This window comes from Galeopterus variegatus, unplaced genomic scaffold, assembly GCF_000696425.1.
Source record: "Galeopterus variegatus unplaced genomic scaffold, G_variegatus-3.0.2 Scaffold10857, whole genome shotgun sequence".
Classification (NCBI taxonomy): Eukaryota; Metazoa; Chordata; class Mammalia; order Dermoptera; family Cynocephalidae; genus Galeopterus; species Galeopterus variegatus.
The window spans coordinates 43,946-50,276 of record NW_007736968.1 but is presented as its reverse complement, the minus strand read 5'-3'; positions in this window follow the sequence as shown (position 1 = coordinate 50,276).

Below are 6,331 nucleotides of genomic sequence, written 5' to 3'. Positions count from 1 at the left end.
TAAAGTAATAAATCACCAGGGAGAAACTGCTTTTAATTTGAGATTTTGTGAACTGCTTTGAGTGCCACGAGAATTACTATTACACCCAGTTGAAGCACTCAAGGTAAGAGTTGGCAGGAGCCAGCAGGCCCTCCTCTCTACATGCAAGTTGGAGCTGCTTCAGTTTGCCTCTCTGTTTACTGTGTTTATTCTGGAGGTTTGCACAAACACAGCCTGGGCCCTCAGGATTGACAGCCTTTGCTGGGCACTCTACTCATCTCTGCCTTCCTGGAATGTCACCTTCATAGTAACCCTTCCTTTTCCTCAGTGAAAAGTCTCATTCTTTCAGTACTCTGTTAGCTCTCTATAGAAGAGAAAAACACCTGTCTCCAGTATTAATTAAGATATCAATAATGCTTAACAGAATACCCAGGAGGACTTCCTTCACAAAATAAGAATTTAGAGGTGATGGGTGTCTATGGTAGCACTTCAGATTCTGTGGAAGTGAGCTAGGGATATACATTTTAGAATGAAGCTTGTGTTTTAAAATAATATTTAATAAACTTTTAATTTTAGAGTAGTTTTAGATATACAAAAACATTGCAAAAATATTAGAGAGTTTCCATGTACTTCATATTCCATTGTTAACATTACTAACGTGCATTGTCACAAATAGTGAACCAATACTAATATATTATTATTGACCAAAGTCCATACTTTATTTGGATTTCTTTAGTTTTTACCTAATATTATTTTTCTGTTCTAGGACACCACATTATAGTTGGTTGTCATGTTTCCTTAGGTTCTTCTTGGGGAGACTTCTGGGAAGATGGTGGACTAGAGATGCCCAGGGTATGTTCCTCCCACACAAGAAGATTGAAAGAGGAAGACTACTGCCACAGTCGCTGGAGGCATTGTCCAGTCCCAGAACTATTGCCCATCACAAAGCATCTCCTACGGAGCAGCAGTCCTGTGGGTGACCTGTTGCTTCAGCCATAGACATTGTAGACATGAGGGAGGTGGCTGCAGCCACTGCCACCACTTCCACCACCAGTAGGTAACCCTACTGCAACCAAGGACACTGCAAACACAACCACTGCTGCCACCACGATGAGGTAACCCCGCTGGTGCTTTGGGCATTGCAGACACGAGGGAGACGGTTGCAGCTGCTACTGCTGCCATGAAATAACCCAACGGCTGCCAAGGACATTGCAGATGTGAGGGAGAGTAGCTGCCACTATTGCCACTGCAAGGTAACCCCACTACCACTGCAGACATGGTAGCTGCACAGGCAGCCACTGTGAATACCACATCCAAACTGCTACTGCAACTGCCACTGCTGCAGTCACCACCAGCACCACCAGGTAACCACCATCATTGTGTGAGCAGCTTGCCACCATTGGAGCCACTGCTGCCATGTGGCAGCCTGCAAAATTCACTGCCATAGCCACTGCAGCCACAAGGGCAGCTTGCCAACACGGTGGCAGCTACAGCAGCCACTCCCACTGTGTAGGCAGACCACCAACCACTCAACTGCATTGACACAAGGAGGGTGACAAGCAGAGGCCAGGGAAGGAGGCGAAGAAGCACAGACACATGATTGTGGGAATTATGCTGCTCCTGTGATAGTGTACCTGTGGGTGGGACCTATGTGAGCAGCCCAAGTAACAGCCTTGATCTGGGGAGAGACACACATGGGACCCCTGGAGAATGCAGAAACCCAGGATAGCCAGACTAAGGAAGAAAATTCCCAGTGCACCTATCAGGATCATAAGATGCTAGCCAGGGTGCCAACATGCCCACCTAGGGTCACCCACCCCAACCAAAGAGTGACAGGGCACCCAGGCATTTCTCCAAAGAACTTAAGATCTTGCCTTACAACCTCAATAACCCAACACAGTGTCAATAACCTCAGCAAGGAATCAGTAAGTGCTGCAGTGCCTAGGCCATGGAGGCACTCACACACAACTCCAACACTGACTATGGCCAAAGTACCCACACAGAGACTACACAACTATATCTACCTGGAATCAATACTAAAATACCCTATTCAACAGTAAATATAAAACACATCCACAGGAGTCTCCCTCCTCAAAACCCACTCTAGACTAATAGAAGAAATGACTGCTCTACAAGATGACAAGACATCAATGTAGAGATACTAAAATATGAAAAAAACAAGAAAATATGAGTCTAGCAAAGTTGTACAATAGCTCTCAAGTACAAGACCCCACAGAGCAGGAAAACCTTGAAATGTCTGAAAAAGAATTTTGAGTAAAGATCTTAAGGAAACTAAATTAGATACAAGAAGACACAGACAACACAATGAACTGAGCAAAAGTATCCAGGATATGAAGGAGGAAATTTACAAAGGGATTAATCCTTTAAAAGATAATACAGCAGAACTCATGGAACTGAGTCATTCAACAAAATAAAAAACACAAATGAGAGCTTAAGCATCAGGCTACAGCAAGCAGAGGAAGAATCTCTGATCTTCAAGACAGTCTACTCAAAATAACTCAGGTGGACAAAAAAAAAATAACTTAAAAAAATGAAGAAAATCTAAGAGAGCTAGCAGCCTTAAGCACACAAACATTTGTATCAAGGGTGTTCCTGAAGGGGAGGAGAAAGGAAAAGGCATTGAGAACATATTTAATGAAATAATAGTGGAAAACTTCCCAGGTAGAGAGACACAAATCTTTAGATCCAGGAGTATCAAAGATACCAAAACAGATTCAACCCAAAAAAGTGCTATTTGAAAGAAATTATAGTCAAACTGGCAAAACTCAGAGACAGAATCCTAAAAACAGCAAAAGTGTCAAGTCACCCATAAGGGAGTACCCATCAGACTACTAGCAGACTTCTAAACAGAAATTATACAGACCAGAATAAAATGTGATGATATATTCAAAATACTAAAAGAAAAAAACTGCCAGCCAAGAATACAATACCCAGCAAGGCTATCCTTCAAAAATAGAGGAGAAATAGTGTATTTCCCAGATAAGAAAAAACTACAAGTGTTCACCACAACACAACCAGGCCTACAAGAAATCCTCAAGGAAGGCTCACATCTAGAAACTAAAAAATTATAGTCACTACCATGAGTACACAAAAAAGAATAAAATCCATTGGTAGAACAAAAATTCAAATGAGAAGGAGGGAGAAACTCTATCTTACCACCTCCAACAGCCAGCAAACACTGAAGGCAAACAATGAAAGGGAAGGAAAGGAACAAACATATTTAAAACATCCAAATGAAAACTGATAAAATGCCAGGAATAAGATGATACCTTTTAGTAACAATCTTAAATGTAAATGTATTAAATTCCACACTAAAAAGACAGACTGGCTGATTGTATTAAAAAGCAAGATCCAACTATATGCTGTCTACAAGAAACTCACCTCACCTGTAAAGACACACACTGACTAAAAGTGAAGGGATGGAAAAGAAATACCACACGAATGGAAATAAAAAATGAGCTAGAGTACCTATTCTTATATCAGATAAAATAGAATTTAAACAAACAAACAAAAAAACCATAAAAAGAGACAAAGCAGGCCACTATATAATGATAAAGGAACCTATCCAGCAAGATAAATATGTGTGTACCTAACACTGGAGCACCCAGAGATATACAGCAAACAGTATTAGACTTAAAGAAAGAGATAGATCTAAACATAATAATAGTTGGGGACTTGAATACCCCTCTCTCAACATTGGAGAGATCATTTAGGTAACAAATGAACAAAGAAACAAAGGATTTAAACCATACATTAGAACAACTGGACTTGGCAGATATCTACAGAACATTTCATCCAAACAAACAAAGAATATACATTCCACAGGATAGACCACATGTCAGGTCACAAATCAAGTCTCAACAAATTTTAAAAATTGAAGTCATTTCAAGTATCTTCTCAAACAACAATATATTAAAACTAGAAATCAATAACAAGCAAAACTCTGGAAACTATACTCTGGAAACACACGGAAATTAAACAACATGCTCCTGAGCAACATATAGGTCTAAGAAGAAATCAAACAGGAAATCAAAAAATTTTTTGAAACTAATGAAAATAAAGACACATTATATGAAAACTTGTGGGATACAGGAAAATCAGTAGTAAAAGGAAATTTTATTGCAATAGATGCTTACATCAAAAGAATTAGAAACATTTCAAATAAACAACCTAACACTACACATCAAAGAACTAGAAAAACAAGAACAATTTAATCCCCAAATTAGTACATGGAGAGAAAATATTAATATCAGAGGAGAACTAAATGAATTAGAGACCCCCCCAAAAGATACAAAAGATCAGTGAAAGAAAAAGTGGGTTTTTCAAGAAGATAAACAACATAGACAAATCATTAGCAAAGGTAACTGAAATAATGAAAAGACCAAAGAACAAAAATCAGAAATGAGAGAGGAGATATTATAACTGGTATCACAGAAATAAAAAGAATCATTAGAAACTATTAGAAATAACTATATGCCAGCAAATTTGAAAACATGGAGGAAATGGATACTTTTAAAAAAAATTTTTATTTTGTCAATATACAATGTAGTTGGTTATTATGGCCCATCACCGAAACCTCCCTCCCTCCTCCCTCTCCCCCCTCCCTCCCAAGAATGTCCTTTCCGTTTGCTTGTTGTAACAACTTCAAAAGATTGTAGTTGTTATATCTTCTTCTCCCCCCCCCGATTTCTTTTTTGTGTGTGTATGTGAGTGAATTAATCATTTTTAGCTCCCACCAATAAGTGAGAACATGTGGTATTTCTTTTTCTCTGCCTGACTCATTCCACTTAATATTATTCTCTCAAGGTCCATCCATGTTGTTGCAAATGGCAGTATTTCATTCGTTTTTATAGCTGAATAGTATTCCATTGTGTAGATATACCACATTTTCTGTGGAAATGGATACTTTTTGACACATGCAAACTACCAAGACTGAACCAAGACAAAATAGAAAACCTGACCAGAACAATAACAAGCAAATAGATTGAAGCAGTAATCAGCAATCTCCCAACAAAGAAAAGCCCAGGACTGGTTGCCTTTACTACAGAATTCCATCAAACCATTAAAGAGGAATTAATACCAATTCTTTTCAAACTATTCCAAAAAAATTGAAATAGATCATTCTCACAAATTCATTCTATGAGGCCAGCATCACCCTGATACCAAAACCAGACAAAGATACAAAAAATAAAAATAAAAAAGAAAAAGAAAACTATAAGCCAATATCTCTGATGAACACAGATACAAAAATCCTCAATAAAATGTTAGCATATAAAATACAGTGACACATCTAGATAATTGTAAACCACTATCAAATGGAATTCATCCCAGGAACACAAGGATGGTTCAACATACACAAGTCAATAAATGTGATACACCACATCAACCAAATCAAGGACAAAAACCATATGATTATCTCAATAGATGCATAAAAAGCATTTGACAAAATTCAAAATCCCTTCACGATAAAGACTCTTAGCAAATTAGATATAGAAGCAAAGAATCTCAACATAATAAAAGCCATATATGACAAACCTGCTGCCAATATCATCATGAATGGGGAAAAGCTGAAAGCTTTCCCCTTAAGAATGGGAACAAGACAAGGCTGCTCACTCTCACCATTCCTATTTATCATTGTATTGGAGATATAAGCCAGAGCAATCAGACAAGAGAAAGAAATAAAAGGCATCCTGATTAGAAAAGATGAACTCAAATTGTTCCTCTTTGCAGATGACAAGAACCTATTTATAGAAAAGCCTAAAGACTCTACATAAAAAGCTCTGAGAGTTGGAAAATGATTTCAGTGAAGTTGCAGGATACAAAATCACCATGAAAAAATCAGCAGCATTTTTGTACTCCAACAATGAACAAGCAGAAAAAGAAATCAAAAAGCAAACCCATTTACAATAGTCACCAAAAAAATGAAATACTTAGGAATAAATTTAACCAAGCAGATGAAAGATCTCTACAAGAACTAAAAATCACTAATGAAAGAAATTGAAGAGGAAGAGGACATGAAAAGATGGAAAGACATTCCATGCTCTTGTATTGGAAGAATTAACATTGTGAAAATGTCCATATTGCCCAAAGTGATCTACAGATTCAATGCAATCCCCATCAAAATACCAATGACGTTCTTCATAGAAACAGAGGCATAATGCTACCCAACTGTAAATTATACTACAAAACTACAGTAACCCAAACAGCATGGTACTGGTATAAAAACAGACACTTGGGCCAATGAAACAGAATAGAATCCAAAAATCAACACATGTACTTATAGCCAACTGATCGTTGACAAAGGCAACAAGAACATACATTGGGGAAGAGT